The 22,400-nt window shown below is 40.0% G+C and overlaps 1 protein-coding gene across 2 annotated transcripts in view; it reads right to left on the bottom strand.

The window, feature by feature from the left end:
• The window catches only part of camkk1a (calcium/calmodulin-dependent protein kinase kinase 1, alpha a), a 110,302-nt gene extending 108,070 nt beyond the window's left edge, over positions 1-2,232 (bottom strand). Inside the window, exon 1 of one of the 2 annotated variants that reach the window (XM_038269957.1) lies at positions 1,755-2,232. The gene's annotated coding sequence lies outside the window, so the exon portion shown is untranslated. The remainder of the gene's footprint in view (positions 1-1,754) is intronic. The other variant, XM_038269959.1, reaches the window with a different exon arrangement.
• Between the last annotated feature and the right edge of the window lie 20,168 nt (positions 2,233-22,400).

The raw sequence follows: 22,400 nt of genomic DNA, 5'->3' as shown, positions 1-22,400 counted from the left end.
TGTTTATAATTTTAGACAAGGAACAGGAAACAGGACTTCAGCTCAGACACTTGAAGCAGATTCATCAGACTAACAACATTGGGTTATAGGCCTGGGTGATAAATCAAATTCATTCGATTAATTCATGTTTTTAAACGATTAGAAATTTAGCTAAATCGTAAAATCGAGCAAGTCTCTTCTTCTGCATTTTTTACTTGCGCGTTTGCTTCTGCTGCCTCTTTCCTCCTTCCCCCCAGATAGCATGCTGCACTGTTTACTCAGGCCGTGGATGCTGCCCAATCAGGGGAACAAAAGACTATTCAGCCAGGTCAACAATTCCCTTTAACGACCCCTCTTTCAGAGACATAGACAGGTATGGGGCATTGCAGGGTAACAAAAGAAGCCAAGCGACCCCGATTCCAAGGGGTGGACCCGTTCATCCGTTTCAATTTGCATGTTTTCTACTAGTGTACATTGGCTTATCCAAAACCGATGAATAACTTATTAAGAACTTATTGCCAGCAAATATCAACGTATTTGACGTGTTCCAGACGACCGCTGAAAGTGTTTCTAACTTACAGCTACTGTATAATGGGGTATTGGACGAGGCCGCCTTCTACAGTAGCCTTTTCTATCTCTGCTTCTGAGGGATTGCCTTCAAGTCAATGAGTCAATGCAATCAGCTGGTTTTTCTTAGACAGAAACCTTTGAATCAATTTGACTGGATGATCTGGTTGAACTGTAAAGTGCCTTGAGATGACATGTGTTGTGAATTGGCGCTATAGAAATAAACTGAATTGAATTCAATTATTGGTAGCGTTTTGGTATAAAAGGGGGTTCACAGGAGGAAACCGTCAGATCTCCTCCAGACTGCATCATAGGGTGGATCCTCTTTGCTTCCTCACCCACGACCAACAAGCGTCCTGCAAAGCACCCATGAAGCTCAGTCTGCTGTGACTGAAAACCTTCTCTTTCTCTTTTTTTGGGTGGGAAGAGTATTGCTGCTCCCCTCACTGCTCCGCGATGCGCCTGAGGGGAGCAGTTTTAACTTATGCTTCATAACGCTGCTGTGCCTTATGCATAATTTAGGCTGTCGTTGGATATAAGTTCTGGACTCGTTATGAATACGCTTTGTATACGCCCGAAATTTAAAAGAAATTCATCGAAAGTTCAGCACATGCCAGCGTTTTAGTAGATTCTATGACTTTGGGCATATGCTGGCTAAATTGGCATGGTGTGACAGGGCCTTTAATTTAATCTGGAACCGGCACTGGTGTGGGGAAGTAGCTGCTTAGTTTGCTTATGCTTTAGACAGGCTCTGTTAGTAAACCTCTCATCAGCCTCCAGGCCTTTTATGAACTAAATAATGTAACAACCTGTAAAGCAGGCCCCTAAAGGTGGACTTGTTGCCATCATCCCTTCAAAAAGATCCCTACTGACTTCCAGTTATTTCTCATTAAACACTTTGAGCATCATACACTTAATTACACATTTCTGTTTTCCATGCACACACTCTCAGACTAACTAATCCAATTCATCCAGCTTTTAAAATAAAGTTGATGAGGGTTCCTTAAATGTTTATGAGGTGTCTTTAGAGGCAGCATCCTCTCGTGCCAGGTGCATGACACAGATGCACACCGTGCACGCTGTGCAGAGCAGGGCAGCATCCCGCCCCACCAACAGGAACACGGTCAGAAGGAGCCATCTGCATTGCACTCTTTCTCCAATAAATGGGGCAGAAGGTGGATCCAGCTGGATAGAAAAGTTTCACTCACCCCAAAACGGGCTATCCTGCAGCTCTCCGCCGGGAGGAGGAGATGTCCCGACTGCTTGAGAGCAGATGATCTTCTAGGTGTGAGGCAGGATCAGCCCCTGGCAGCAGATGTGTCCCATGCTTCACACCTTCTCTTCCGGAAAACACGGACACTGCAGCCCACGCTCCCCCCCCCTCCCCTTCCCCCTGCGCCTGTGATCCTGAAGCGCCGCTGCGCCGCAGCCACGTCAAACGCCACGGAGCGGCTGCCCAGCAGCGCCGGGATCCAAACTGGATTCAGTCCGGCTGCTTTCTGCACATCCACAGCGCAAGGATCCAGACAACTTTACCACCCGAACGCGAATCGACCCGTGGGTCCTAAAACCCGCCCGTTCACGCAGCATCACCAAAGACAATAGCTGCGGTGAAGCAGGATTTACGTCCAACAATAACTCGCCTCCATTTCCTTCCCCCGATCACGTGCTCAGAATTTTATAATAGGATTTATTAGCGCACGTGCCACGGAGTCCAATCTTTAATATCGCGCCTCCATTAAACGCAGGACTTGTGGTTTTAGGGCAAACGGCGCCCCTAGTGGCCGATCCATGAAAGCCGGGATTCCAGTGAAAGTCTGAGGAACCGTGAGAATCACAGACTGATTACTAAGCTTGCTGGACACATTATGATAAAACACATCAGTGCATTTAGATGCAGTAGACTCTTCTAATGGATTTTCAGGCCCTTTTATTCTGATATTCTGTAGTTTTAAGGAACATCTTTGCATTATGAATCATTTCAGTTTTACTGTTTATACTTTTATTTAGTAAAAGAGTCTATTTTAATTGAAAAATCATACAAAACACATAGTTTTCAGTGCTGTGACACCTTAAAAGAACTAATCAAACTTAGAATCCATGTATTGTTATTATTTTCATTCTGTTGTAGAACCTCTATAGAAATCCATCCATCTAAACAAGATGACAGCAGCAATGAACTGGATCGAGCCTGACAGTATGCAAAATTTGCAACTCAACGAATCTCTGAAACCATTTAACAAGACACCACCCGCAGACCTTATCTGCTCCGAAAGCAAGATCTCTGCAATCCCAGAAACTTAACAAGGCTGTCGCTACATTTATCTGTAAGGATATTCAACCTTCCAGCGTGGTTGAAGATTCAATTCAGTTTATTTCACAACACATGTCATCTCAAGGCAGCGACAGTGGAGAGGAAAAACTCCCTTTTAAGAGGAAGAAACCTCCAGCAGAACCAGGCTCAGTGTGAGCGGCCATCTGCTGAGGCTGACTGGGGTTCAAGGAGACAGAAACAGAGATACAAAAAGCAGCTGCAAAAGGCGGCCCTGTCCAGGAAACACACAGCCAGGCAGACGAGCTCCGAGCCAGCTCCCATGTCAGAGGATGAAGAGAGCACATCCAGCCAGTCACAGTCAGAGAAACAGGACAACACTGCAAAAACAGGCCAAGCTCCAACATCTATAAACAAAGGTGTTGATGGAAGAAGCACAGCTGATATTTCTCTCCAGGTTGGCGTCATAGCCAAACAGGAACAGAGGAGGTGAAGATACTATGAGAAAAGACAGAGAGAGCAGAACGTTAGAGATTGAGCTAACAGATTCTGAAGAATAGGAGAATAGAGATAGAATGAAGCAGAATGATGAAATAGGGGTCCCGATGTCCTCCAGAAGTCTAAACCTCTAGCAGCATAACTATAGAGATAGCTCAGGATAACCTTATCCACTCTAACTGTAAGCTTTATCAAAAAAGCAAAGTTTTAAGCCTATCCTTAAAAGTTGACAGGGTGTCTGCCTCACGGACTAAAACTGGTAATAAAGGCTCCTTTTTAGTTATAAGGCTCTAAAGTTATAAGAGCCTTATAACAGATTTCTTATATCTAAAAGATCTATTATCTAACCTAGATGGCTTCCTTTGCAAAGAAACTTTGAGACAGTTATAGGAAATTTAGTTTTTTCAGTTTGCAATATTTTGTAGGCACTTTATTTACGGAGCCTGTGCTTTGGTTTGAATTTATTTCCATTTTTTGAATTTTTGTTTTGGTCAGATCATGTTAAATAAAAAAATGCATGATAAATGTGCATTTTCCATCATGCTCATCCCAAGCAAGATCTCGAGCAGTGGTGCCTCCAGAAATGTTTCACGGGGGGGCCAGATTGGGCCACTAAAAATCTTGGGGTGGCACACTGAAACTAAAGCCATAATTTCAGCGTTTGAATCTACTATTGTGGTAAACCTGCCTGTAGAAATCATAAAGACTTAAGTAAACACCTACTCATACTTTGGTTCATTGTGTGATTTTTAGAGTTACGTCGCTTGCTGTGCATAATTCAATTCAATTCAGTTTATTTATATAGCGCCAAATTCACAACACATGTCATCTCAAGGCACTTTACAGTTCAACCAGATCATACAGTCAAATTGATACAAAGTTTTCTGTCTAAGGAAAACCAGTTGATTGCATTGACTCATTGACTCAAATACAATCCCTCACACTAAGCATGCTTGTAGCGACAGTGGAGAGGAAAAACTCCCTTTTAACAGGAAGAAACCTCCAGCAGAACCAGGCTCAGTGTGAGCGGCCATCTGCCGAGGCCGGCTGGGGTTCAAGGAGACGGAAGCAGAGACACAAAAAGCAGCTGTAAAAGGCGGCCCCGTCCAGGAAACACACAGCCAGGCAGACGAGCTCCGAGCCAGCTCCCATTCCAGAGGACGAAGAGAGCACATCCACTCAGTCACGGTCAGAGAAACAGGACTACACTGGAAAACAGGCCGATCTCCAACATCTATAAACAAGGGTGTTGATGGAAGCAGCACAGCTGATGTTTCTTTCCAGGATGACGTCACAGCCAAACAGGAACAGACGAGGCAAAGCTACTCTGAGGAAAAGCAGAGAGAGCAGAAGGTTAGAGATTGAACTAACAGATTCTGCAGAATAGGAGAACAGAGAGAGAATGAAGCAGAATGATGAAATGGGGGTCCCTATGTCCTTCAAAAGTCTAAGCCTATAGCAGCATAACTATAGAGATAGCTCAGGATAACCTGAGCCACTCTAACTATAAGCGTTATCAAAAAGGAAAGTTTTAAGCCTAGCCTTAAAAGTAGACAGGGTGTCTGCCTCACGGACTAAAACTGGTTGTTGGTTCCTCAGGAGAGGAGCCTGATAACTAAAAGATCTGCCTCCCATTCTACTTTTAGAAATTCTAGGAACCACTAGTAAACCTGCAGATTGAGAGTGGAGTGCTCTGTTAGGAACATAAGGAACAATCAGATCTCTGATATAAGATGGAGCTTGGCCATTTAAGGCTTTATATGTGAGAAGGAGGATTTTAAATTCTATTCTTGATTTAACAGGAAGCCAATGAAGAGAAGCCAGGATAGGAGAGATGTGATCTCTCTTTTTAATTTTCATTAGAACTCTGGCTGCAGCATTTTGGATCAGCTGAAGGCTTTTAACTACAGTTTGTGGACTTCCTGATAGTAAAGAATTACAATAGTCCAGCCTTGAAGTAACAAATGCATGGACTAGTTTCTCAGCATTACCCCTGGACAGGAGATTTCTAATTTTTGCAATGTTCCTCAGATGAAAGAAGGATATTCTAGAAACCTCTTTGATATGGGATTTAAATGACAGGTCCTGATAAAAAAATAACACCAAGATTTTTTACTTTATCATCTGAAATCAGTTTAATCCCATCCAAATGAAGTGACTGGCTAATCAGTTTCTTTTTCAGAGACTCTGGTCCAAAGACTATAACTTCTGTTTTGTCTGCATTCAGAAGCAGAAAGTTAAGAGTCATCCAGGTTTTTATGTCTTCAAGACATGCCTGTAATCTATGTAATGGGTTAGCTTCATCTGGATTTATAGACAGATATAGCTGGGTATCATCAGCATAACAGTGGAAATTAATCCCATGCTGTCTAATAACTCTACCAATTGGGAGCATGTATAAAGTAAAGAGAATTGGTCCTAATGGGATATAATGCTAAACTCAGGCAACTACAATTTACACTGATGAGTGGGGTGCCACTGGTCAATATATGCTTTCAGGATGTAGTTTTACTGGACAATACTTTTATTTCTTCATAGGAAATGTTAATTTCTTGCAACATCATTGACCTCAATATCACTGGATGAAAAATGGGCATATTTTCAAACAAAAATGTGCAAAATGCAAGTTTATTTTGAAAGGAAAATTTTTGCTCCAACGTTTGTATTACTTTATATGTTATATCTGTGGTTCCCAATGTTTTCTTGGTGTCCATCCTTTGACGTAAAAGAAAGTTTTAGCACCCTTTTCAACCAACCTTTTTGACAGTTTGACAAAGAAAGGTCAAATGCTGTACACCATGAAGTAATCCCCAAAACTGCCACCTTTAAACTGCATTTTTTTTTTTAAGTTTAACAGTTAATTTTATTGTGTAGCAGAAATTAACATTGCCATCAACTTTTTTTTGTGATTACACCACCTGTAATAACAGTGAGCCCACAGTAGGGGGCACTTTGCAAAACAAAAAGGCTCCAAAAGGAGATTTTTGTTTATGATGGCCACCATGATTAGTCATATTTTATGGAGAGACACCCTGCAAACCAGGGGACAGTGAAGGTAGATTTATTTCTTTATCATTCAATTGAAGAAAGGTTTGCTTGATCAAAAAATATATTTTCAATTAAAAACAGCTTCACTTCAATGAAAAACAAAACTTTTCAATCAAAGAAAAAAGTGTTTGAATACATTTGAACACACAAATAGTGCCATGCAGTGAAAATTATCTATGCTACATGCTAAAGTTGGCCTTACCATGTATCGATTACAAATTTCACTAGTTTACTGGCTGTTAATTATATTTTCAACCTAATATAGAAAAGTGTATTGATTTACTATGTTAAAAAAAGTTTTAAGAAGGCAAAAATTCCTTTTCCTGAATTTGTGGGTTTTCCATTGTGGATCGTCTACCGATGTAGTGGGAAAAAAAGTATTCAACTATCTACTCCAGTTAAATAAATGAAGATCCATGGATTTCATTCAGTCGGCTCTTAATTTTTATCTTTGCAAAGAGAGAACAGTTGATCATACAGTCCTTATGCATGGTAATCCGCCCTGTTCTAAACTGGGCAGCGCCCTGTCCCTATTATTTACAATAATGGAAAGTAGTCAGAGTAAAAACAAACTACAAACACTTTGGTTAAACAGTTATGAATAAATCTTGAGAAAGAATCTAGTTTTTTATGGGAAGAAGGAATGTCTTGTCTACAAACACCCTCACGCAGGGCAACTGTGTGGCCTTGGAGGGGAAACAGGCTTAGTGAAAACTTTCATAGTGAGTAAACAGCATAAATTAATATATGAAATAAGAGAAACTAATTTTTCTGACCACAGCCGAACATCAACCTCTTAAACTTCTTTCAAGCGACCTCTCAACCCCGATTTTTAAGGTATTTTTACTAGTGATTATGAAAATAGCAGCCCCTTCATTTCCAGAGTGCAACGATCACATTTCCAAATAAGGTATGGGACTGAAGGGGGCCATCCCTGCCCCTTCCTCTTTGCTGCAGCGAGGTCCTTCTCGTTTTGCTCAGCTAGAAGCTGCTCTGGTTGATAGTTCTGTAATATGTGGAACTGTTGAGAGCTCCATGAACCACGTGGCTGTGAGTTAGCAATGTCAGAGAGTGTCAGAATCTTACTTTAAAGGCGAAGGGGATGTCATTTGGTTAAAAAAAAAAAACACTGGATAAGGGCTGAAAATCCTGCTAACTACATCCATCCGAATAGCAACTCTCCTGACTGATAGAAACGTCTCCCAAACAGAGCGAAGGAGCGTAATTTTTCTACAAGAGAAGACAGGGTAGAACGTGCACCATCACAGCTATGCGCTCTTTCAGTTATTAAATGTGAAGTTGTGATTAATAATTGCACTATTGTGATTGCTTAATACCTTTTTCTGTTTTTTTGCAGGAATTTGACACCGTAGGGCAGCGCTGTAAACACTATGCATCTGAAATGAAATGCACAGCGGTGAACTCTGACGTGGTTACACCGTGTTTGCTATGAATGCACCTTTGTGACTAAAACTTCTTTTTTTTTATGTTGTGAATAAAGTCATTTAAGGATAAAAATTTATTATTACGAGAGTAAAGTTGTAATAAGACAGGAAATTATCAAAATTTGAAGTGAACCAGACTGGGGCTTCAGCCTGAGCCCAACGTTTAACTCTTAACTAAAATAGTTTATTTTCCTTTTTATTCTTGGAATAGGAAAAAAATGTGTTTTTATAACATTAAGGCCTCGTTCTTATGTTTTGTTAAGAATGAGGCCTTATCAAAACAGGCCTGCAGCGGCCCAGCAGTGATGGTCCATCTTATGGGATAGAAAAATAAAAATGGAACCCCCTTCAGTTTAGCTCCACAGACCAGCAGTTGAGGAATCCTTCTGATAATCCTTATGTCCCCTCCGCCCTCATCTTTAGAGGCTGCCCTCTACCCACCTCTGTTTCTATTGATCTGGTGTATATGTCGATTTATATTGGTACTGATTTATTGCTCTGGTTGGGTTTGTTGGAACTCTGTACAGCTTGTTTCCATAGTTTATTGTCTTATCAATGATTGATCCCAGTGGAGAATGTAATCAAAATACTCTAACTACCCATCACCACGCCTCTTCATCAGGGGTGGATTTAGAAAATTTGGGGCCCTAGGCTGGTAATAGGAACCAGCACACCATGTGACAGAAAATGGATAGATAGATGAAATAAGCTGCATGAATCATGACGGCAGACAAGATAGAGGAGAGCAGGAGGCGGGGTTACGTATCTACTTGCTCTGGAGAGCAGAGTTTAGTGCATTTATATGTTGCTGCCAAAGTCTCCAGTAGCAGAAGAAAGTTGCTAGATTTGGCCCTAGGCGCTTTTCTGAAATAAAAGTGGTAGAGGGGTCTGAAAAGTCACTAAATATAGCAGCAAATTGGCAACACTGTTCTTTGCATTGTTTGTTTTCAAATGATTTGCTGCTCTATGTATAGACCTTTCTTAGCATGTGCAGCAAATGGACTGATCCAATGTAGTGGACACTGAAGGGGGGGGGGGGGGGGTTGGTTCGTGGGGGGGGGGGTGGTTTGGGGGGGGCTGAGACACACTTAATATTAAAAGCATTCTGATGGCATTTTAGAGAAAAGATTTTTATCAAAAACATAATTAATATGCACAAAAAAGGAATAGTTGTATTAACCAAACATGCAAAAAGACCCCCCCCCCCCCCCACCACCTACTATAGGCTAATAGCATAACCCCCCCTGTGCTCTCCATCAAACCTCCAGGACTAAGCAGAAGTGACACAGCTGTGTAACTTCTCAGTCGCATCTGAAAACAGTTTTCTCTATTCATCAGTAAGATTAAGAGCCCAAAAACATCAGTGAAGGTTTGATGCTGTGATGTCACAAACTCTGATACATTTCAGGAAGCTTCTTCTCTTTCCTTTAGTTTGCTCAGCTGCTGGCATTACTCTGTGTGTATATTTTGCTGGGTGGGGCCCCACTGACTTCCCCAATCATCCATTGCTGTTAGGATCAGTGTGGAAATAACACCTCGGTGCCACAGACACTCTTCGTGCAGCCCCTGGGGTCCCTTCTGCTCCCTTGCAGATGCTTTTTTCACTGCACTGTCACTTTGTCATGTGGGAGACACAAGCATTTACCTTCCAGTAATTGGTTGTTAGACAACCGTATGAACACATCTGTATTTCATCAAGATGTCAAAATAAATGAGTATAAAATGGATGCATAAGCAGATTCTGAGTGACAGAGGTGGTTCCGTCACCCTCTGTTGCTTGTATGGTTGTTGCTGGGGGCCAAATCCACACGCATTTAGTATATTTCACGGCATAGACATACTTAAGTCTCCCCAGGCGGCACACAATGACAGCCCACTGCTCCCCCAGGGGATGGGTTAAATCAGGGGAGGATCAAGGATTCTAGGAGATTGGGGGCTTAGCCCTGAAGGTGAAGATGAGAGTGTAAACTTTCTGGTTAATCCTGTTCTAATGTAAAATATGATAGATTACTGGATTAAAGATATTTCTAGTATACTATCAATTTACCTGCAAGTCTTTAACTGTGTTTATTCCTCTCTTCATCAACAACAAACTGTAGATTTGGTTATGAGAGGGGAACCATATATTTTAGCCATCTGATATAATCCATTCCCCCATAATATGGAAAAAAATAAACAAATCCTGTGAATTTTGAAACTGTGTTTTTTCTATATTATGTTTGAAACATTTATTATTTTATATTGTGAAATCCAAAATAGTTAAATATAAACCTGACTGTTGGTTTGATGATCTTTATGAAATGTATTCTCAGTTCAAAATGCCTGCAGTAAATGCTGCAGACATTTGGTTTGAACTTTTTTAGAATATTTGTTAATTGTTAGATAAACATTTCAACAGAAAATATATTTCATAAAGATCATCAAAGAGGAAACAGATTAAATTGGGTGGCTAAAATATGATTCACCTCTCACAACTCTGGCAAATAATGATCAAATGTCACCAAATCCACAGTTCGTTGTTGATGAAGAGAAGAATAAACACAGTTAAAGACTTGCAGGTGAATTCATTTCTTCTCATGTTATGGAAGGGGAACAGATTAGTTAAGGCAGCTGAAATATCCATCCTCTCCTCCCATGTCTTTGGGAAATAAAAGAAATAAAAAGCTAGGGGGTTGCAATCTAAGTAAGTTGAACATTTCACATACAGACAATGTTTTGATTGCTTTTTGCTTTTCAGAATGTTGAATGGAGCAGATACATTTTTTTGAATTTGCAAAAAAAATGCAATAAAGCATGGCGTTCTACCTCTAAATTGGCATTTATGAATATAAAATTTGGCCATAATAAGAAGCAGATTTATTAGGTGCACAGTAGAATTACTATGGGGATCATTTGCTACAATTCCAAACAACACATGTCTCCAGAACAGAAGAAAACGATCAATTTTATCCTGGATCAGACTGCATTTTTTGCCAGAACACATGAAAAAATTGGCAGTTCCAAAATACATGGAGCACTGTTTCAGGGGAGTCCTTACAGAAGCTGCATAGTAAATCAATGTTCAGTTTGAATCTATGTTGTATATAGACTTTAGCTGGGTAAATTCTATGGATCAGTTTAAAGGAGATTTCTTTAATCTTCATTGTCACCAAACCAAACATTACTGCCACATATCTGCCTCAATAACCATTAAAACAACAATTTTCATTCATTTCAGACGGAACTATTAACATACTTGTATCATATTAAACTGCACTTTCAATTTTCACCACTGTTCAGCGCCAAGTAACCTTTCCTCTGATCACTGAGCAGAGAAATATATATATATATATAGAAATATATATATATATATATATATATATATACAGTGGTCTGCAAAAGTTTATGCAACCTTGTTAATTTCCATGATTTTCCTTCATAAATCGTTGGTTCTTAGGATAAAAAAAATCTGTTAAATATATCATATAGGGGACAAACACAGTGATATTTGAGAAGTGAAACGAAGTTTATACCATTTACAGGAAGTGTGCAATAATTGTTTAAACAAAATTAGGCATGTGCATAAATTTGGGCACCACAATCAAAAAAAATAACTCAATATTTAGTAGATCCCCCTTTTGCAGAAATAACAGCTTTTAAACGCTTCCTATAGCTTCCTAGGAGAGTCTGGATTCTGGTTGGAGGTATTTTGGACCATTCCTCTTTACAAAACACCTCTAATTCATTCAGGTTTGATGGTTTCCGAGCATGGACAGCTCTCTTTAAGTCAAACCACAGATTTTCAATAATATTCAGGTCTGGGGACTGAGATGGCCATTCCAGAACATTGTACTTGGTCCTCTGCATGAAGTAGATTTTGAGCAGTGTTTAGGGTCATTGTCCTGTTGAAAGATCCAGCCCCGGCGCAGCCTTGTCACTGATTCCTGGACATTGGTCTCCAGAATCTGTTGATATTTGGTGGAATCCATGCATCCCTCAACTTTAACAAGATTCCCAGTCCCTGCACTGGCCACGCAGGCCCACAGCAGAAAGGAACCACCACCAAATTTTACTGTAGGCAGCAAGTGTTTTTCTAGGAATGCTGTGTTGTTTTTCCTCCATGCATGACGCCCCTTGTTATGTCCAAATAACTAAATTTTAGTTTCATCAGTCCACAGCACCTTATTCCAAAAGGAAGCCGGCTTGTCCAAATGTGCTTTAGCATACCTTAAGCGGCTTTGTTTGTGATGTGGGCAGAGAAAAGGCTTCCTCCGCATCACTCTTGCGTGCAGCATCTCCTTGTGTAAAGTGCGCGCAATAGTTGTACGATGCACAATGACTCCATCTGCAGCAAGATCATGTTGTATGTCTTTGGTGCTGGCCTGTGGGTTGACTTTGACTGTTCTAACCATTCTTCGCTTCTGTTTATCCCTGATTTTCCTTGGTCTGCCACTTCGAGGTCATGTGACAGTTGTTTTGAGACTCCCATGTCGCTACTCTTCAGAGAAGATTCACAGAGGAGGGAAACTTACAATTGCCCCCCTTTAAATACTCTCTCATAATTGGGTTTACCTGTGTATGTAGGTCAAGGGTCACTGAGCTTCCCAAACCAATTTTGATTTCCAATAATTGGTTTTAGAGATTTTTAAATCAGTAAAATGACAACAGTGCCCAAATTTATGCACATGCCTATTTTTGTTAAAACAATTATTGCACACTTCCTGTAAATGGTATAAACTTCGTTTCACCTCTCAAATATCACTGTGTTTGTCTCCTATATGATATATTTAACAGATTTTTTTATCTTAAGAACCAATGATTTATGAAGGAAAATCATGGAAATTAACAAGGTTGCCCAAAGTTTTGCAGACCACTGTATATATATATATATATATATATATATATATATATATATATATATATATATATATATATATATATATATATATATATATATATATATATATATATATATATATATATATATATATATATAGATAGATAGATATAACACAGCATATATCTATCTATCTATCTATATATATATATATATATATATATATATATATATATATATATATATATATATATATATATATATATATATATATATATATATATATATATATATATATATATATATATATATATATATATACATAGGCGTAACTTCCTTAAGGACTGGTGTGGACATGTCCCCACCAATCTTGACCGGTAGGGGGACAGTCCCCACCAATATTTTGTACACGTACTTTGCTTTCGGTGCTGTGTATATCTGATTAAAACCCCATTCATGCCGCTCCTCAGAAAGAAAATAAAAAAAGTTCTCCCCGCTGCACACCGTCCACAAACCCCGACAAAAAACTCAGAAAAAAGAATCTGTTGCCTCTCGCTTTCTCCCCATCACCCCCCTCCGCCCTCTCCCCATAACACCTGTCGCTTCCCTCCAAAAATGCTAACCCAGAAGTGGACTCAGACTTGCAGGTGAGAGGGACTTGTGGAAATATTAAGACCTAATTTTAGTCAGGAGAGACTTAAAGTAGTAAAAGAATAGAGAATAGTGTAAAAATAAGTTAAAACCGTATTTAAAATATAACTGAACCGTTGGAAAAAAAAACTCAAACCACTCTTTTCCGGCCCTGTTATGTCAGCTACACTAGAGTTCTGCAACGGGTCGGGTACCCGCGAAAAATACATTAAACAAGTAAACGGGTCGGGTGGATATTTGTTTAGTCCGGGTGGATAGTTGGGGATTTTTTTTTATGCGTGTGTGTTGCTATGGACATCAGAAATGTTATATTAATCAGGCACTGGGTGCAGCGCAGCGTACAATAGCCTATGATGGGTTAGCGGGTCGGGTTGCGGGTTAAATATCAACGGGTGGGGTCGGGTTCGGATTTGAATTGAAGATATCCGCGGGTGACGGGTCGGGTTCGGTAGTCATCCCGGGTTCGGGCGGGTGCGGGTTGGTAAAACTCGACCCATGCAGGTCTCTAAGCTATACACTACATTCAGTATCGTTGCCATAGAAACAGACAACAGCGCCAATATATCAGAATTATACTAAAACACACGCAAATAATTTCCCACATAAAAAACAGGACTTTCAGTCCATTACAGTTTTCCGTTTTTAGAGGGTTGTTTATTTTGCGTTTATTAAGTAATGGCTGTGGCATATTAGCTTTCACTGCTATAAGCTTTCGCAGCAGTGATTGATTAATTTAAACTCCTGCTCTACTGATGGTTTATCGGAGTTGGTGTTTAGGTTGAACATAAAGAACAACTTTTATTTGAAGCTTCTTGTAGCTACTGTTTTAATCCCAGATTCACTTAAAACTTTTTCCTGACCTTGTTATATAGTTGTCATAGTGTTGCCATGCAGTAGCAAGCACTGCGCCCCTTTTTCTTTTATATGTACACATACATTTAAGATTTAGCGTGTTATGTTGACAACTCATGAGCAAGCTGCTTTTTGCAATCTAGCAGGAATGGTAAATGGCATGTACTTATATAGCGCCTTTATTCAAGTTAGGAGACTTGACCAAAGCACTTTACACTACATTCATTCACCCATTCACACACACACACTCACACACTGATGGTGGCAAGCTACATTGTAGCCACAGCTGCCCTGGGGCTCACTGACAGAAGCGAGGCTGCCGTACACTGGCGCCACCGGGCCCTCTGACCACCATCAGTAGACAATGCAGGTGAAGTGTCTTGCCCAAGGACACAACGACAATGAAAGTCCAACCCGGAGCTTGAACTGTCAACCCTTCGATTACAGGGCAAACTCCTACATCCAACGCCACTGTCGCCCTAGGAAGGTAAGGATAGGATCTTGCAGGTGTGACGTCACTCTGCAGGGGGTCCAAAGATAAAAGATTTAAACAATTTTGGCATTGGAATTTCAGATTTAAGGGAGTTAGAAAGTTCACTTAGTAAAAGTGCAAATAATAAATCTGATTACCGATTACTTTTAAGCTGGTTGAACATACTGCGACAGACTGGTGACCTGTCCAGGGTGATCTCACCCAGAACGTGGCTAGGGAACGTGAGGGAACGTGAGGGATAAGGTTAAAGATAATGGATGGTTGAACATAGTCCGCTCTCCCAGATTCTATCAAATCAGTATTGATACCCTCAGGGGCGGATTTAGGAAATTTGGGGCCCTAGGCAAAGACAGGCAGGGGGCCCCCTGAGAAGAAAACCCATAAAACAGACCCATTCTACAGATAGAGAAATGTTAATAGAATAGACATCCATTATTTGTTCTAGGTTTTGTCCCTCTCTTCTTGTCCCTTTTTCCTCTCTATTTATCAGCGTTCTGATGGCATTTTAGCCAAAGGATTTTTATCAAAAACATAATTAATGTGCACAAATAAGGAATAGTTGTATTAACTATACATGTAAACAGAGTTTTATGGGGCCCCCAGGAACTTGGGGCCCTAGGCAACTGCCTAGTATTGCCTAATGGTAAATCCCCCCCTGGATACCCTGCTGGTGGATGTTCTTGACTGAAAGACAGAGTTGCTTAATCATATTCTGCTTAAGGCCCCATAAGATCTTGTCCGAGTCCTGGTTTAAAAGTAAATTAATTTTAAAAAGTGACCCAAAATTGACTGTCAATAAATGTTCTACAAAATTGATATATTTATTTGATTTCTTTGATTTGTACTGTCTGTTTAGATTTATGTGATATTTTTTGCACAAAATATATAAGTGAATATTGTAACAGTTATGTTTTCAACTGTAAGCATTAAATTGATAAATGTTATTCACATTTTTTTGGCTTTATCCTTTCCAACAACAAAAAAAAAAGGCGTCGCGCAGGTAGCTCCCTTTCCTTATGAGCCGTCCCCACCAACTTTCAACACAAAGTTACACCCTTGTATATATATATATATATATATATATATATAATGCTGTTTATTCAGTAATGTCTAGCAAAGCTATCCCTCGAGCCCTGAGGTCAACAGCCTTCCATTCAAACAGATCTTAGGCTTCCTTCTTCTGTTCTTTTTAAACCAGCAGGATAGGGTAGCAGGTGGACCTCTCCAAGATGGCGCCCGTAGCTTCTGCCCCGTGACAGTCAATGCGGGTTCTACTCTGATATGTATGTTTGACAGCAGCTGTAACTGCTGGAGGAACTGTGGCTCAATGGCGCCCTCTGCTGGAGGAAGAGAAGCAGCGAGTTTCCATTTCTTCTCTCTGACCAACTGATTTCAAATCATTTCAGTATTGATATACTGTGTGTGGAGTTAAACGCACACATACTGCTCTTTTGTTTGAAAAACATAAGAATAACCTTAAAAGTCAAGAGAAAATAGATGTTTTGTGCCTTCCAGCTGCTATTATTTTCTATCAGCTTTAAGTTGTCCTCATCTCCACTTTTAGACATTTAGGATCTTAGTTTGATTTCCTGTGTTTTTGTCCTCAGCAGCGATGTCTCACTCCTTAGAGGTTTTCATGCGTCCCCAGCAGCGATGTCTCACTCCTTAGAGGTTTTGATGCGTCCCCAGCAGCGATGTCCAGCTGTTGCCTTGGTTTGCTTTGCCTCCTTGTGGTTCGCCTGTTTTCAACCAGGACTTATTTTTTTTGTCTTTTTATTTATTTTTTCCATTTGCCTCCATTCTGTGTTTCTTCTTGTCAAACCTTGTTCTTAAATCAACCCTTGGATTGTTTGGTTTGGCTTCTGTTAGCTAGGAGATTGTCCAGCTCTGTCATTAGACGTAGAGCATGTTAGATTATTTCTGCCTTAACCAGCTCTCATGTTTCACACCTTTTATAAATTGTTAGCATGTTTCCAGTCTCTGTTCAGATGTCTGTGCTAAAGGAAAATTCTTAACATCTAAAACTTAAATTAAAATCTAGCAGCGGGGTAAAGAAAAGCCACAGTGCAAGACGCTACTTAAGGCGTCCCTAGACCTGCCAGATATAAAACCAATCAATAAATAATATCTAGATGTGACTGTTTCCAGTCTTTCAGCCTTTCCAACTCTAATCGTCCTCAAATCAGCAAGAAAATACATCTAACTCCTCCTGCAAGATGATCCAAAGCAAGATAGTAAAATGTTTGGTTCTTCTGCTTATGCTTCATCGTGAGAAGCTGTTGAAGGAGTTAAAGGAAGGTTCTTGATTAAATTCCTCTTCTCACAATTCCCCACAAAACATCTTCTCAGAGGGCTCCTCTTCATCATCTTCCTCTCTTCTCCTGGAGAAAAAGCCGGGCCATCGAGGTTGGTGGTCCTCTTCGCCCCCCAGAGGACTCCTCTGGCTGGTTCCATGGGAGTCTGAAGTAGCGAGAAACTGTCTCGGTGAACCGAAGATGTGGTAGAAGGTGGTCATCGTCTTCTTCCTCAGAGCTCACGGTATCATACCCGGAGAAGTCACTAGACAACTCAAGAGACTCACCAGAAAAAGACCCAACATCCAATAGGTACAAATGGAAAAACTGGACCAAAAATATGAAAAAGCTCATAATAAGCTTAAAGAGCAAATTAACTGTAATACTGAATTCATCCATCCATCCATTTTCTTACACGCTTGTCCCAATTGGGGTCGTGAGGGGTGCTGGTGCCTGTCTCCAGCGGAGAGGCGGGGTACACCCTGGACAGGTTGCCAGCCGTCGCAGGACAACACAGAGACAAACATTGACTATCACTCACACACCTAAGGAGAATTAAGAGAAGCCAATTAACGTAACATGTTATTGCTTTTGGACCATGGGAAGAAGCCGGAGTACCCGGAGAGAACCCATGCATGCTCAGGGAGAACATGCAAATATATATAAAAATTATATGTATGTATGTATATATATATATATTTTTTTTTTTTATAAATTTTTATTATAGAATATATAAAAGATATATATGTATATATATTTTTTTGTTTCTGTTTTATCTCTGCAGGTTTATTGTTCTTCACTGAAGTATATGTACTGTAGCATAATCCCTTTAGCTGTTTTACTTTTCCTTACTGTTTTCAACCATGCCTTTATCTGTCTCCAGCGGAGAGGCGGGGTACACCCTGGACAGGTTGCCAGTCCGTCGCAGGACAACACAGAGACAAACATTGACTATCACTCACACACCTAAGGAGAATTAAGAGAAGCCAATTAACCTAACATGTTATTGCTTTTGGACCATGGGAAGAAGCCGGAGCACCCGGAGAGAACCCATGCATGCTCAGGGAGAACATGCAAATATATATAAAAATTATATGTATGTATATATATATATATATATATATATATTTTTTTTTTTTATTATAAATTTTTATTATAGAATATATAAAAGATATATATGTATATAATTTTTTTTTGTTTCTGTTTTATCTCTGCAGGTTTATTGTTCTTCACTGAAATATATGTACTGTAGCATAATCCCTTTAGCTGTTTTACTTTTCCTTACTGTTTTCAACCATGCCTTTATCTGTTGGATGATTGTTTTTAATGTGTGCCTGTTTTCTTGTATCTTTTAAATGAACTTCCAGACCTGATTTCTGATGGGTCTTCTCCGATACATTTTTCTCACTTTCTGAGACCTTTAGATTTCGTATGGCTTTGCCACCCTTTGATGTAGTGGTTGCCTTAACTTTTTCTTTTTTTCCATCTTTTTTTCCAAGATTTCTAAAAAAGCGTTTGCATGCAGCAAACACAGGAAACTTTTCTTTTTTTGGTATCTTCTTCTCATCAGGGATAGCAAAAAGGTCTTTCTGGTCAGATTTGTCATCTTTTTCATTATTTTCAGGGCATTTACCTGTGGAAAGATCTCTGGTCACGCACTTGGGTGTTGTATCCTTTGATTCTGTAGCGAGCTCGTCTTTGTTTTCATCTACTGTCTTTTCCAGGTTATGTTTTTCATAAACCGAATCTGCTGTGTATAACGCTGCATGTGGTATTATTCTTTGCTTTTCAGATACTGTCTTCACCTTATTTGTCAGGTCATCATAAAGCTCCCATACATCTGGAGCTCTTCGACAGTATGCAACATAATGTCCCAGACCAGCTTTGATCAGGCCTCTCTTGAAAGCGACGACTCCTCTCAAAGTGAATGTCTTTCCTTGTAGATCCATAATGGATGGAAATTCACTCAAAGAAAAATATCTTGTGTTGTCAAGTTCAAGGTCAATGCATACTATTTCCCCAAACCTGTGGCTGTGAGTAACATTTCCAATGCAGAGCATTTCTCCTGGGTTGCCGCCTTCGATTTTACATTCATCGGGACATTCTGATTGATTTGGTAGTTTCTGACAGCACAAAGAGTCAGAACAAAAGAGTCCTACTTCCACTGCAGTCTTAAGTTGAGTTACTCCACATTCCATCAGGACTGACATGTCAGCTGTAACAAACGCTACTTCCCTTGTATCTCCTTTGTTTAGCTGGCAGTACTGCGATGAGCAATGTTTGGAGAGGTATGCGCTGGGTATATTTTTCATTGTTTTCCCAATGAGTGCGGAGATAGGGCACTGAGCATAGATTTCGTAGCTACCAAACCCCACCTGGACTTTTTCAAATATTGTACTGAGCAGCTCTGCCCTCTGTGAATATATATTTGGGGTCACACCATCTATAGTCATAGATTTTACCAGCTGCAAGATGGGAATGTCACAGTTCTTCGTTACAATATTTTTAAAAGCTGAGCTGTCACAGAAAGCACTGCATAAGCACTGACAAACTGCATCAAATGCACAGGTGTTCCACACATAGAGGTTTGAGTTTTCAAACATACAAGGTTCAAGCTGGTTTCCATTTTTCAATAGTCCCACTTTGTCACAAACATTTTTTGTTGATTTTTTTTCAGTTTCTGAGACGTCTTCCACACCTGATGATGATGGTGAAACCTTTGCAGAATATTTACCTCGAACAAGATTTCTAAAAAAGCGTTTGCATGCAGCAAACACAGGAAACTTTTCTTTTTTTGGTATCTTCTTCTCATCAGTGATAGCAAAAATGTCTTTCTGGTCAGATTTGTCATCTTTTTCATTATTTTCAGGGCATTTACCTGTGGAAAGATCTCTGGTCACGCACTTGGGTGTTGTATCCTTTGATTCTGTAGCGAGCTCGTCTTTGTTTTCATCTACTGTCTTTTCCAGGTTATGTTTTTCATAAACCGAATCTGCTGTGTATAACGCTGCATGTGGTATTATTCTTTGCTTTTCAGATACTGTCTTCACCTTATTTGTCAGGTCATCATAAAGCTCCCATACATCTGGAGCTCTTCGACAGTATGCAACATAATGTCCCAGACCATCTTTGATCAGGCCTCTCTTGAAAGCGACGACTCCTCTCAAAGTGAATGTCTTTCCTTGTAGATCCATAATGGATGGAAATTCACTCAAAGAAAAATATCTTGTGTTGTCAAGTTCAAGGTCAATGCATACTATTTCCCCAAACCTGTGGCTGTGAGTAACATTTCCAATGCAGAGCATTTCTCCTGGGTTGCCGCCTTCGATTTTACATTCATCGGGACATTCTGATTGATTTGGTAGTTTCTGACAGCACAAAGAGTCAGAACAAAAGAGTCCTACTTCCACTGCAGTCTTAAGTTGAGTTACTCCACATTCCATCAGGACTGACATGTCAGCTGTAACAAACGCTACTTCCCTTGTATCTCCTTTGTTTAGCTGGCAGTACTGCGATGAGCAATGTTTGGAGAGGTATGCGCTGGGTATATTTTTCATTGTTTTCCCAATGAGTGCGGAGATAGGGAACTGAGCATAGATTTCGTAGCTACCAAACCCCACCTGGACTTTTTCAAATATTGTACTGAGCAGCTCTGCCCTCTGTGAATATATATTTGGGGTCACACCATCTATAGTCATAGATTTTACCAGCTGCAAGATGGGAATGTCACAGTTCTTCGTTACAATATTTTTAAAAGCTGAGCTGTCACAGAAAGCACTGCATAAGCACTGACAAACTGCATCAAATGCACAGGTGTTCCACACATAGAGGTTTGAGTTTTCAAACATACAAGGTTCAAGCTGGTTTCCATTTTTCAATAGTCCCACTTTGTCACAAACATTTTTTGTTGATTTTTTTTCAGTTTCTGAGACGTCTTCCACACCTGATGATGATGGTGAAACCTTTGCAGAATATTTACCTCGAACAAGATTTCTAAAAAAGCGTTTGCATGCAGCAAACACAGGAAACTTTTCTTTTTTTGGTATCTTCTTCTCATCAGTGATAGCAAAAATGTCTTTCTGGTCAGATTTGTCATCTTTTTCATTATTTTCAGGGCATTTACCTGTGGAAAGATCTCTGGTCACGCACTTGGGTGTTGTATCCTTTGATTCTGTAGCGAGCTCGTCTTTGTTTTCATCTACTGTCTTTTCCAGGTTATGTTTTTCATAAACCGAATCTGCTGTGTATAACGCTGCATGTGGTATTATTCTTTGCTTTTCAGATACTGTCTTCACCTTATTTGTCAGGTCATCATAAAGCTCCCATACATCTGGAGCTCTTCGACAGTATGCAACATAATGTCCCAGACCATCTTTGATCAGGCCTCTCTTGAAAGCGACGACTCCTCTCAAAGTGAATGTCTTTCCTTGTAGATCCATAATGGATGGAAATTCACTCAAAGAAAAATATCTTGTGTTGTCAAGTTCAAGTTCAATGCATACTATTTCCCCAAACCTGTGGCTGTGAGTAACATTTCCAATGCAGAGCATTTCTCCTGGGTTGCCGCCTTCGATTTTACATTCATCGGGACATTCTGATTGATTTGGTAGTTTCTGACAGCACAAAGAGTCAGAACAAAAGAGTCCTACTTCCACTGCAGTCTTAAGTTGAGTTACTCCACATTCCATCAGGACTGACATGTCAGCTGTAACAAACGCTACTTCCCTTGTATCTCCTTTGTTTAGCTGGCAGTACTGCGATGAGCAATGTTTGGAGAGGTATGCGCTGGGTATATTTTTCATTGTTTTCCCAATGAGTGCGGAGATAGGGCACTGAGCATAGATTTCGTAGCTACCAAACCCCACCTGGACTTTTTCAAATATTGTACTGAGCAGCTCTGCCCTCTGTGAATATATATTTGGGGTCACACCATCTATAGCCATAGATTTTACCAGTTGCAAGATGGGAATGTCACAGTTCTTCGTTACAATATTTTTAAAAGCTGAGCTGTCACAGAAAGCACTGCATAAGCACTGACAAACTGCATCAAATGCACAGGTGTTCCACACATAGAGGTTTGAGTTTTCAAACGTACAAGGTTCAAGCTGGTTTCCATTTTTCAATAGTCCCACTTTGTCACAAACATTTTTTGTGGATTTTTTTTCAGTTTCTGAGACGTGTTCTGATGATGATGTTGAATCCTTTGCAGAACATTTACATCGAACAAGATTTCCATAAAAACGTTTGCCTCCAGCAATTGCAGGAAACTTTTCTTTTTTTCGTATATTCTTCTTGTCAGTGATAGGTAAAATTTCTATCTGGTAAGATTTGTCATCTTTTTCATAATTTTCATGGCATTTACCTGTGGAAAGATCTCTGGTCACGCGCTTGGGTGTTGTATCCTTTGATTCTGTAGCGAGCTCGTCTTTCTTTTTATATACTGTCATTTCCGGGTTCGATTTTTGAAAAACCTGTTGAATTTTGA

This window comes from Cyprinodon tularosa, unplaced genomic scaffold (genome assembly GCF_016077235.1).
Source record: "Cyprinodon tularosa strain WSP-4 unplaced genomic scaffold, ASM1607723v1 ctg745, whole genome shotgun sequence".
Lineage (NCBI taxonomy): Eukaryota > Metazoa > Chordata > Actinopteri > Cyprinodontiformes > Cyprinodontidae > Cyprinodon > Cyprinodon tularosa.
The sequence above is the reverse complement of the archived record's forward strand: the minus strand, read 5'-3'. Positions and strand labels throughout refer to the sequence as shown.